The sequence below is a fragment of the Neofelis nebulosa genome, chromosome Y (genome assembly GCF_028018385.1).
Source record: "Neofelis nebulosa isolate mNeoNeb1 chromosome Y, mNeoNeb1.pri, whole genome shotgun sequence".
Classification (NCBI taxonomy): Eukaryota; Metazoa; Chordata; class Mammalia; order Carnivora; family Felidae; genus Neofelis; species Neofelis nebulosa.
The window spans coordinates 2,232,632-2,245,794 of record NC_080801.1 but is presented as its reverse complement, the minus strand read 5'-3'; positions in this window follow the sequence as shown (position 1 = coordinate 2,245,794).

The following is a 13,163-nucleotide window of genomic DNA, read 5'->3' as shown; positions in this document are numbered from 1 at the left end:
CGGAGGAGACATGGGGACATGGGTGCCAGGCGAACGATGGCTGGGAGGACCTGTGTCTCTTTCTTATTGCTTCTGTCTCCCTTGGTGATCTGGGAGGGAAGGCCGTCATGGGGAGAGGGGAGGCCAGCAGCCCCGGCCCTTGCAAGATGGGTGGCCTTGAGTCCAGGAGCGACCTGGACACATGTCTGTGCTGGCCTACTGCCACGGTCAGCTGGGTGGGTGCAGGCACACATAGGCAGAGCGTTTGGGTTAATCAGGGCAGGGATTTCTGGGGACATAGGCCATGTGGGCAGAGGCCAAGGTGGTTGACTGCTCAAGAGGGATCAAGCTGCATGAGGAAGGAAGTTGAGGGACCCCAGACAGGCCCCCAGATCTGCATCTCAGAGACTCTCAGAAATGGCTGGGGTTTGGCTGTAAAATGACCACAGCGGGTGAGTCGCTCTGATACGTGTCTAATTACATGTGGTGTTTTGAGAGTGCTGTGCTCGACGTGATTGTATGGAGGTGGTGTGTCTTCACCAGCCACAGGGTCAGGAGAGAGCCATGGGGATGGGTGACTGAGGCATGGAGGGTGAGGTTACTGGAAGAGAGAAGCCAGGAGCTATACCCAGTGTCTTCATAAATGCTGTGGCTTGAGCATGTTGAGGGCAGAGGTGGGCTGACTATTGGGACAGGCATCCATTTTCTGAGGTTACTTTTATGGGGAATTAGGATGTTGGCTGAAGGAGTTGGGGAGTGCTTGTATGTCCTTGTGTCTGAGGTGAACAGAGAGGATATGAGAGTCACAGAGCGACAGTGACAATGACGATGGTGCTACTCACTGTTCTTAGTCACTTAAAAGCATGGGTTTGGTATGTTTTTCGTGACAACCTGAGGAGGAGGGCGCTGTATTACCCACACGTTGCAGACAGTGAAACTCTGGCACAGAGGGTTTACATCACCGGCTTGAGATTGAATAGCTCATCAGAAATGGAACTAAGTCCACACCCCAGAGATCAGATTTCAGAGCCCATGTTCTCATGACTTGGCGTCCGTGCTGGACCCCACCTGCCTGCCATGCCTGTGCACCCCTCTGAGGGAGGATGACGGCCAGGGAGCACTGAGCAGGTTGCCTAGCCACACGGCATCTCTGGTGGGCTCAGGGCTCAGGGCCACTGTCTGCAGAGCCAGCTGCCTCCAGCAGAGCGGGACACAAGTGCCTGAGCCCAGTGTGCACTCAGCCACTACTTTGTTTCACCTCCAACGTTCCACCGGACAAACTTCACAGGTACGGAAGAGCTGACGGAATTTTACAGTGAAGGCCTGCATGAGATTCCTCCATGTAGCTTTTACTATTCTTGTTTTATCACAGCTTCATCCATCTCTCTATCCCCTCCAAGCATCAAACCATCATATGCTTTTTATGTATTTCGGAGTCACTTGTGGAAGTCAGTGCACATTTCCCTGGGTTCTTCAACATACGTGTCATAAACTAGAGTTTCGTATTGATTTAGATTTTTTTCTTTTAAGGTAAAATTTGCATAACACTAAACGCACACATTTTAAGTGAATCATCCCATTTCACTCTGACAAATGCACGTGTGTAAGTAACCCAGACTCCTGGCGAGACGCTGAACATCCCCCTCACCACAGAACGTTCCCTTCTGCCCATCTCCCATCACCTCCCGCTCCCTTCCCACTCCCCAGAAACAGCCGCTTGCTGGTTATTTTCCACCGTGGATTGTTTTTGCCTGTTCTAGAACTTTGGATAAATGGTACCATACTGCGTGCTGTTTTCTGTAGACTTGTTTCACTTGGCATAATGATTTTCAGGATTCAGTCAGGTTATGTCCCTACTCTGTTCGATTAAGTTACTGAGCCCCAGTCATTGTGGAGATAGACACACAGATTGTTTATCCATTCTCCCAATCACTGACGTCAAGATTATTTTTAGTTTTTGGCTCCGGTGAATAAAGCTATGGGGTTTGTAAGTCTTTTGTGGACACCTGTTTTTATTTTTCCTTGGGAAAACGCCTGGGTCGAAGAATTGCCAGGTCATGCTGTACATGTGTAGCTTCTTTAGAAACACTGACTGACAGTTGGGGCACCAGAGGGCTCAGTCGGTGAGGCATCTGACTTGGGCTCAAGTCATGATCTCTCAGTTCTTGACTTTGAGCCCCGCGTCGGGCTCTCTGCTGTTCAGGGCATAGCCGACTTTGGGTCCTCTGTCTCCATGTTTCTCTGTCCCTCCCCTGCTCATGTGCTCTCTCTCTCTCTCAAAATAAGTAAATAAACTTTATATATAAATTTTATATATATAAACTTTATATATATAAATATATATGTTATATATTATAAATTATATATATTATAAATATATATAATTTATATATATATATAAATATATATATAAATATATATTATATATAATATAAATTTATAAATATATTATATATATTATTATATATAATTAATATATATATAATATATATATAATATATATATATATAAACTTATATACTTATTTACTATATATAGTAAACTTTATATAAAGTTTATATAAAGTTTATAAAGTTTATAAAGCATATAAAGTTTATATATAAAGTTTGAAAGTTTATATATAAACTTTATATATAAAGTTTATATATAAAGTTTGTATATAAAGTATATAAAGTTTATATAAAGTTATATAACGTTATATAAGTTTATATAAAGTTATATAAAGTAAAATTTATATAAAGTTTATTTACTATATATATATATAGAGAGAGAGAGAGAGAGAGATGGATGAAACACTGACCAACAACGTGTGAGAGCCCCAGTCCTTCGACACACACATCGACATGTAATGTTGCCATTCTTTCAGTGGTAGTCATTTCGAGAGGGTGTGGTCTTTTCCCATTGGAGTTTCAGGTGTACTATAGAGTGAGTGATTCACATCTCTGTACATGACTCCGTGCTCATCGTAAGTTTACTCTCCATCCCCATCACCTGTCTCACCAAACCCATTCCCTGCATCCTCTCTGGTGACTGTCAGTTTGTTGTCTAAAGTTAAGAGTCTGGTTTTCTTGTTTGTCTCTTTTTTTCTTTGTTCGTTTTTTTCTTAAACTCCACATGAGTGGAATCATATGGTATTTGTCTTTCTCTGAGTGACTTCACTTAGCATTATACTTTCTAGCGCCATCCATGTTGTTGCAAATGGCAAGATTCCATTCTTTTTTATGGCTGAGTAAAGTTCCATTCTATGTGTATGTATATATATCATATACACATATATCCATGTATACATATATGTACATAGACCAAGTCTTCTGTATCCACTCATCTATTGATGGACACTTGGTCTGCTTCTGTATCTTGGCTATTGTAAATGCTGCAATAAACATGTATCTTTTTCATTTTCTTTGGGTACATATCCAGCAGTAGAATTTACTAGATCATATGGTAGTTCTATTTTATTTTTATTTTTCTTTAATATTTATTTATTCTTGAGAGAGACAGAGAAAGAGACACAGAGTGTGAGCAGGGGCAGTGAGAGAGGGAGACACAGAATCCGAAGCAGCCTCCAGGCTCTGCGCTGTCTGCACAGAGCCCGATGTGGGGCTCGAACTCACAAACCTGAGCCAGTCAGACACTCAACCGACTGAGCTACCCAGGCACTCCACGGTAGTTCTACTTTTATTGTTCAAGGAACCTCCATGCTGTTCGCCACAGTGGCTGCACCAGTTTGCATTCCCACCAATAGTGCACAAAGCTCTCTTTCCTCCATATCTTCACCAACACGTTATTTCTTGTGTTTTTCATAATAATAAGCCTTGAAGTCAGGTGACTTTCAATTTTGTTCTTATTTTTTGAGATTGCTTTGGTGATTCTAAATTATTCACATCTGCACATACATTTTTAAATAAGCTGGTCAGTTTCTCAGAAATTCTTCTAAATATGCTTGAAATCTTGTTGAATTTATAGATCAGTTTACAAAGAATTGATATCTTAACATTATCAAGTCTTCCAAGGTGCATGTGCATGGTATACATTTTCATTTATTTAGGACTTACTTCATTTCTGTCAGCTATATGTGAAAGCTATCAGTGCATATGTCATGTGGATTTCATCAAATTTATTTCTAACCATGTTTCTATTGTAAATGGAATATTGTGAGTTTGTTACTTAAAGTTTTAAACTTAATATTCTACTTGTTTGCTAAGTACAATGGATTTTATTTATTTATTTATTTATTTATTTATTTATTTATTTATTTATTTATTTATTTATTTTTGTAGTGAGCTTCTATCCTGTGATTCTGCCAAATTGTCTTATTAGGTGTAATGGTTTGTTTGGGTTTGTTGTTGTAGTAGTAGTAGTTGTTGTTGTTGTTGTTGTTTTGTAGATTCCTTAGGATTGTCTTTGAAGCAGTCTTTGTCCCACTCCCTGGCCCAACACTGCCATCTCATGTAGAGCAGAGTTGGCAGAAGTGGGTATGTCTGCCTTGCTCCTGATCTCAGGTGTGCTAGCCTTTCATAGCTCACAGGTATGATGTTAGCAGTAGGGTTTCTGAGATGCTCTTCAGTAGATCAAGGAGACTCCTTTCTGTTTCTGACAGGTTGCTGACATTTCTCAATTGTAAATAAGCACTGAATTTTGTCAAAAGTTTTGTTCATTATCGTACTGATAGGGTAAATTATGTTGACATTGGAATGTGAACATGTATTTGTGATCCAGGGATTTAGTTGTGACATGCCTCCCAGTTTGTGTATTTCTGCATTCAGGGTGTTCATGTTGGCCAAGGAGTGTTAGTTCACGAGGGATATCGGTCTGTAATTTCCCTTGTTTATATCATCTTCGTCAATTTTTGATGTCAGGGCTGTGCTATCCTCATAACATGATTTGGAAATTAATATCCTCACATTATTATTTTCTATAAGAATTATGTACAAATTGTGCTATCTCTCCCTTAACCTTTTTCAAGTGTTTATTTATTTTTGAGACAGAGAGATACACACACACACACACACACACACACACACACACACACACACACACACAGAGTGCGAGCAGGGGAGGGGCAGAGAGAGAGGGAGACACAGAATCCAAAGCAGGCTCCAGGCTCTGAACTGTCAGCATAGAGCTCGACACGGGGCTCAAACTCACGATCCGCGAGATCATGACCTGAGCTGAAGTCAGGCACTTACCTGACTGAGCCACCCGGGCACCCCTCTTCTTTAAATATTTGATGAAATTCACCAGTGAAACCATGTGGTCTTGAGGTTTTCTTTTCACACATGGTTTTGCTAACAAATTCAGTTCCTTTTAAAAGACAGAGATCTACCCAGAGTTTCTGCTGCATCTTGCCTCAATTGTGCTAAATTTGCATTTTCAGGGACTTTGTCCAATTCGTCTAAGCTTTCAGATTTCATTCATGCAATGTTACTTCCAGTATTCCGTATTTCCCGTGTACACTTGTAGAATACAAGTGAGGATGGCACTCCCTGTATCTCTGGTATCAGGAGCGTGTGTCTCTCTCTTTCTCTGTGGACCAGTTTAGGTAAGACGAGTTTTGTTCACCTTTTCAAAGAACCACATTTGGGCACTATGAAATGTCTCTATTGCTCATCTGGTTCCTGCGTCCTGGATTTTTATTGTTATCCTTATAATTCCTGTATTTGCCCAGCACTCTGTTTTCTGGGTATCCCCAGGTGGAAAATTTAGGTCATCAATTTTAGACCTTTCTTCTTTTCCAATATAAACATTTAAGGCTATCCATTTCCCTCAAGTACCACCTTATCTGATAGGTTGTATGTTTGTTTCCATTTGATTTTGAAATACTTCCTAATTTTTCCCTTGACCCATGGATTAATTAGAGGTGTGTTGTTAAATTTCCAAATACGGAATTGTGTTTTCTAGGAATCTTGTTATTGATTTTTAATTTAATTCCGTTGGAGTCAGAGAACATACTCAGTATATCTCAGTACTTTTAAGTTAACTGATACTTAATCTGTGGCCCAGTGTGGGGTCTGTCTCGGGGAGCTCACTTCATGCCCTTGTAAAGAACATGCCTTCTGCTGGGGCGCCTGGGTGGCGCAGTCGGTTAAGCGTCTGACTTCAGCCAGGTCACGATCTCGCGGTCCGTGAGTTCGAGCCCCGCGTCAGGCTCTGGGCTGATGGCTCGGAGCCTGGAGCCTGTTTCCGATTCTGTGTCTCCCTCTCTCTCTGCCCCTCCCCCGTTCATGCTCTGTCTCTCTCTGTCCCAAAAATAAATAAAAAACGTTGAAAAATGTTAAAAAAAAAAAAGAACATGCTTTCTGCGGTTGTTGAGTGTGGTGTTCTGTACGATCCATGAAGTCAAGGTGTTCGCTAAGGCTGCTCGTATCTTCTAGTATGCATTTATGTATTTCGATGGTTTTGCAATTCCCAAACTGTGTCCAAACTGATGACCTCGGGTGTTGTAATGAACTCACAAGTGTACCCTGGCATATTTAAACATGCTGACGTCTGTCGGACTCTTTGTGCGTTAGTGCTGGTGAGTCTTGGGGCAGATCTCCCAAATGTGGACATGGACCATTATGCAATATCAAAATCTCATATTCATCAATATCACCACTGACTTATTCAGAAAAATCATTCAGTATTGGGAAGCTGTAAAGTTCATGGAGAAAAATGGAAGTTTTCCAAATTCTTCACTTTTTCATTTGTTACATTTTTATTTATTTTTGAGAGAGAGAAAGAAACAGAATGTGAGTAGGGTAGGGGCAGAGAGAGGGAGACACAGAATCCGAAGCAGGCTCTAGGCTCTAAGCTGTCAGCACAGAGCCTGATGCAGGGCTTGAACTCATGAACCACGAGATCATGACCTGAGCCGAAGTTGGTCGCTTAACCAGCTGAGCTACCCAGGTGCCCCAACATGTTCCAAATTCTAATTCTGATATCGGTTCCATAGACCTAGGTCTGAAACACCACAATTTGTCTCTCAGTCATTTTTGTTTGTTTGTTTTGTTTTTCAGGTAAGAATAGTGGTCTCCAAAAAGGCATTGGTTTAATTAGCAATTCACACAATCACACAAATGTGTTTTCTTAGACAGCTGCCGTTGCTGCAGATGTGTTCCAGAAGTACTTTCTGTCACATGGGCAGCAAAAGGGTATGTAGTCAAGTTTTGAGATATCATAAAGTTAATATACCCCCAAACTAATCATCTCTACTCCTTTCTCAAGAACATTTTCAAGAGACACCAGCTGTGTGTGCCATTGCACGGTGAGTGTGTGGCAATGTGGAGTGATTGCTGGCAGTGCAATCAGGAGTGGCCCCTGCCACATCAGATCACCTCTGGTTAGAGTCCATGAGGTGTGGGTCCAGTCTTGGCCTTGCTCACCAAGAGTGTGACCTTGGGCACATCTTTCTATGCTGAGACGTAAATTTGCACCTTACACAACATTTGTGAACATTAAGCATGCAAAGTATATCAAATATCCATCAAAGAACCCGATTCATATGAAACAGTTGAGAACTGGTGGTGGTTCTTGCTGGTTTAAAATTAACAAAGGGAGGGGTGCCTGGGTGACTCAGTTGGTTGAGCATCTGACTATGACTCAGGTCATGATCTCACTGCTTGTGAATTTGAGCTCTGCGTCAGGCTCTGTGCTGACAGCTCAGAGCCTGGAGCCTGCTTTAGATTCTCTCTCTCTCTCTCTCTCTCTCTCTCTCTCTCTCTCTCTCACTCTCTCTCTCTCTCTCAAAAATAAACATTAAAAAATTTATATATATATATATATATATATATATATAAATATATATTCATATATATTTATATGAATATAAATTCATATAAACATATGTTTATAGAAACATAGAAACATATATAGAAACATAGAAACATATATATATTCATATGTGTGTGTACATACATATATATATTCATATATATGTATATATCAGCAAAGTGATCAAGAGCCTGGACATTAGACCCAGACCATCAGAGTTTGCACCAAGTCCCCTTTATTTATTAAGTGTAACTTTAGAGAAGTTACCTAATTTCCCTGAACCCCAGTGTCCTCATTGGTAAAGTGAGAAACAGTCATATGTGTTGCATGAGATCGTTGTGAGGGTCGAAGCAGTTAACATTCTGGAATGTTAGAACAGGGCCAGCCCATAGCCAGAGCCGTGCATGTGTTAGCAGTTGCTGTCGCTAGTATTATTAAAACCATCATTGTGCTGTTGTCTTTGGCACCAACATCATCATCGTCATCTAGGGTGACCAGTGGTCCCTGCTGGGCCCAGACTCTTCTCTGGTTTTAGCACTGAAAGTCTGGGGTCCCAGGAAAGCTCTCTGTCCTGGGAAAGCACTCCATTGGACCAGAGTGGAGCCCTGGGTCATGCGAGGCCATGCCCTCACTTTAGTGCCCACCGCCTGTCATCACAAACCAGAGAGAATCATCATGGAGTTCATGTGGGCAGGCACCCATGGATGTGCCCCCCCACACACACCCTCACACACCATGACAAGGGCTCTCCAGCCTTCCCCTGGAGATGTCCAAGATTTACTGGTCGTCTGGGCACCTAGAAGGAAACGTTATTTTGCTGTAGGAACATTTTAGCGTGATAAACCCTGCAAGCGGGTCTTAGTTTTTGCTCGTCTGTTCTGGAAGGAAGCACCATCATTTAGAGGAGGCCAACAGCTGTGAGTTTCACTCTTGCAAACCAATCATTTCTAAATAGACCAATACCACAATCTTAATTTTCCACTCAATGGTGAAAGCAGTCACATTATTCAAAATTATTCATCAACACTTAGTGATTCACATTCTAGAGCAATCTCAGAGTACTTTAATGTATATATTACGGGCGAGATTTATGGTGGGAATTACAGTATGGCAAAGCATTCTTTAAAATGGTGCATAAATCACACAAGTTTAAAATACTAATTATGTAAAATATATTCTGAATTTCTAATTTCTACCTTTATTTAACAATATTCTCATTACCAGCATTGGAAACAGGATAGGTGCACCTTCAGAAGCACTCAACCCTGAACCCATCTGTAAGGCAAACAACTTAGTGTTTTCACAATGCTGCCTGTGTCCCAATGCCCCCATTAAAAAAAAAAAAAAGTGAATACTGATCATGTAAAAGTTACAATCATTGCAAGATAATGGGGCATGAAATTCCGTTCTGAGACAAAATCATCTCTAGAAAGTGCTTGAGAAGCCTTTGATGGCCATGAAATAACTATTTAAGTTAAAAAATAAAATGTAGGGAATATTTCTACTAACGATGTATCTCTGGGGAAAAAAGACAACAACATTATCTTCACTTGATTTCTCTTGTATACCCACAAGGAGAACCTCTGGGAGATCTAGAACCACTTAATTTTCTGTAGCCATTTGTGACAGCCTGGTGGGCTTCTGGGAACCCCGTAGGGTGTTCATTGCCTCGAGGCTGGAGTCTGGCCAGAGGCCACGTTTACACACCTCCTGTCCCAGAGAACAACTCACACACACTGAAGACCAGGCTTTGTTTAAAGCAGCTCTTTCTTCCTCATTGCCAAGTAGTATTATTCCATTGTATATATAAACCACATCTTCCTTATCCACTCATCAGTTGATGGACATTTGGGCTCTTCCCATAATTTGGCTGTTGTTGAAAGTGCTGCTCTAAACTTTGGGGTACATGTGCCCCTGTGCATCAGCACTCCTGTATCCCTCGGGTAAATTCTTAGTAGTGCTATTACTAGGTTGTAGGGTGGTTCTATTTTTAATTTTTTGAGGAACCTCCACCCTGTTTTCCAGAGTGGGTTATCCAGTTTGCATTCCCACCAGCAGTGCAGGAGGGTTGCCATTTCTTCACTTCCTCTCCAGCATCTAGAGTCTCCTGATTTGCTCATTTTAGCCACTCTGACTGGTGAGAGGTGGTATTGAAGTATGAAGGGAGGGCGGGGGAGGGGGGAAATGGGTGATGGGCATTGAGGATGGCGCTTGTTGGGATAAGCACTGGGTGTTGTATGTAAGTGATGAATCATGGGAATCTACCCCCCAAACCAAAAGCACACTGTATATGCTGTATGTTAGCTAACTTGATGATATATTTTTTCAAAAATCAATAAAGTAGTTCAAGATAGCCCCCTGCCACAGCTCCACCCCAGGCCCAATGTCCAGTCTCTTGGATACATGGGGATTGATTGCACATTGGTGGGCAGGCTGTGTCAAAACCATGCTACTCCAAGCATCAGTGTCCAGAACACAATTCTGTTGGTGGAGGGGAAGTTGGGGGAGGGATACAATAGGAATAATGAAACCCACCCACATTACTCTTCACAGTGGGCTCTTCTAGAAAGGTGAGCTCTTCAGATGACAGCCAGTAGACAGGGATGCCACACACACATAGAGTAAGCATTTAAATCGTTCTCCACAGAAAGGAGTAGTTTAATGCAAGGGTTTCATGAACCCTGAGGATGTGTCTGCCAAGTTAGATGGGGGGCACCTTAAGGCTGGCACTAAGTCACATTCATCTTTGTCCCTCCCACTGCACAGAGCCGAGGACCTAGCCCGGTGGGGCGTGTCAGTGAGCGTCTGCTGGCTGAACGTGCAGATGAACTGTGCCCACAGATACCAGGAAGAGTGGCTCGCTCCGGCTTCTCATCTGTAACAAGGCCCTCCTCACCAGGCCTGGCTCTAGAAGTTTCCTCAGTTTTGGAACTTTCACTGTGCAGTTGTCTTTAGTAGCATTCTGGACTCTGATGTCATGTGCTTAAAAATGAGCCAAGCCTGGGGCACCTGGGGGGCTTAGTCAGTTAAGCATCTGACTTCGGCTCACGGTTCATGGGTTCAAGCCCTGCATCCAGCTCTGATCTTCGTGCTGTTTGCACTCACAGTTGGCCATTTGTGGCCCACTGCTTCTTTTGGATCAGGGTGTCATCCAGCCTTGGAAGGGACAGGTTCAGGAGAAGGGTCTGTGCACAGGGGCTTGGTCCCTGTGCCACCGCTGGGAGCGCTGACCCACTGTTTTCCTCTCCTGGAGTAGCTGATTCAGATTAGTCAGTTAGCAGCAGGCACCCTGTGCCTACTCCAGGAAGAGCTTCATGCACCCAGGCTTACATCGAAGAAGAGAGAAGAGAGGTAGGCGACAGACGGCAAGGGCGGGTCGGGGACACGACTTTCTTTCCCAATGCGGTTGTTTCTTCCAGGGAGGGGATAGCCCTTTCTTAACATTAACATCCATGACTGTGTTCCGTCCTGAGAAACATTCACCACAACCTATTGTGTGAACAAACACATCCATCACCTCCCTCACATAGCATTGTCTTTATGGGGATGCTTACAGTCTACTCTGTTAACAAGTGTCAAGTATAGGATATGGTATTGTTAACTGCAGTCGACCCCAGAACTTACTCCTCTGCACCCTTTGTCTGGCCTCTCCCAATCGCTCTCACCCTGGTCCCTTGTAACCACCAGTCAATCTCTGTTTCTGTGATAATATGTATGCACAGCGGTTGGGATGCATAGGGAACCACCTGTGTCTGTTGAATGAATGGGCATCTCCAGATATATAATATTTTTTTGTATATGACATATGTAATATTCCATTATGCACAATGGAATCTTGCGGAGCCATAACAGGGAAGGAAATCCTGCCGTGTGTGACCACATGGATGAACCTGGAGGCATTATGATCGGTGAAATAAGCCAGAAAAAGAAAGATGGATACTGCATGGTATCACCTACATGTGGATTCTTAAAAAGAAGGCAGAGTAGGAGGAGGAGGAGGAGAGGTCCTTGAGCATCAGGGACTCAAATCCCTGTAGCTTGGGAGCAGCCATCCCCACGTCTGACATCGTTTGTCGGCCTGGATGGACTCCGAGGGTGAGTTGGGGAACCCGACGCTGTGAGCAAGTGTGGGGTGGCGGGGAGGACAGTCCGTGGGTAGCAGGAGCACCCTGAGGCTTGCAGAGTGAGAGGACACAGCTAGCAGTGCTGTCACTGTGACAGACGCATTCCCTCCGTGGCAGGGAAACCCTGAGTTAGCACCAGAACGAACTGGAAAGAGTGCGGAGCCAAGGCATGGCAGGTTTCTAAAATAGCTGCGAGATGGCCTAATTTCCCACGTTCATTTTGTGGAATATTAACTTACCCGACAGACGAACAAAGTGTCCGTTGTTCCCACCTAAGAGGCTCAGACCCTGGGAATCTGCCTGACGAGGGGATAACAGTCGGAGTCCCCGATGGGGGTGAGCATCACACCGCTTGCTCAGGCTGGGGTGTAAACTCATTCCAGGTAAGTAAACACATGACCTCTCACCAGGGTGGCCACATGCTCTCCTCGTGTTGAATCTGCCCCATTGTTGCCCAAATCTCCTAGTCACACCTGAGATGGGAGCAGGTTCTATGCTTCAGGCATACCCTGGTTCTGTGCAGCCTTCCTCTGGTGATTAAAAAAGAAGCTTCTTTTCTAAAGTGTGTGAAATGGGTAAAGAAGGGGTGTTGTGATTGAACCTGAATGTGGCTTAATTAAGCTGAATCTCTGTGCAGCCCTACAGCCCGTCGGATGCTCCAAACAGGATTCCCTTCGGATCTTAAGAGGCTGAAGCTCCTTGGATAGGAGTGGAAGCCAAGTCCGGAAGCCAGCTGGCCCTTCATGCTGCTTCTTCATTAACTTTGATGAAATCCCTGGCACGTCCCTGGTTGCCACATTTACGTCCCAAGCATAAATGGGTTGGGAGGGCTTCAGTGGAAGAGAGCCCCTGAGAAATCAGTCTCCAATTTTCTCTCCCAGTTTGTCAGTTTGCTAATATTACAGTGGCCAAAATAGACCCAAAGTAAAAGTGTGTGTGTGTGTGTGTGTGTGTGTGTGTGTGTGTGTGTGTGTGTATCCAGCAGGAGCATGTAGTGTGAAGTGCTCCCACCTCGCCAGGAGTGCTCTCCACACACATTTGGGGCATCATTGACAGCCCCCACTCCGGGCAGCCTCCTGAGGGAGAGGGGGTCTTCCCTCCATGTGGGGGATCTCCGGGATGCCCCTTCACCTGTGGTTATGCAGTGGATGGTCTGGCTTCCCCGATGGAGCCATCACTCAAGACTCCACTTCTTTTGTACACAGAGTCTCCTTATGACTTTAATTCCTAGCTTTGGGGTATTTCTTAAGAAGCTGGAAGGAACAAAGTAAATTCAAATTCTCTGTCATATCTACACATAAGGCCTGG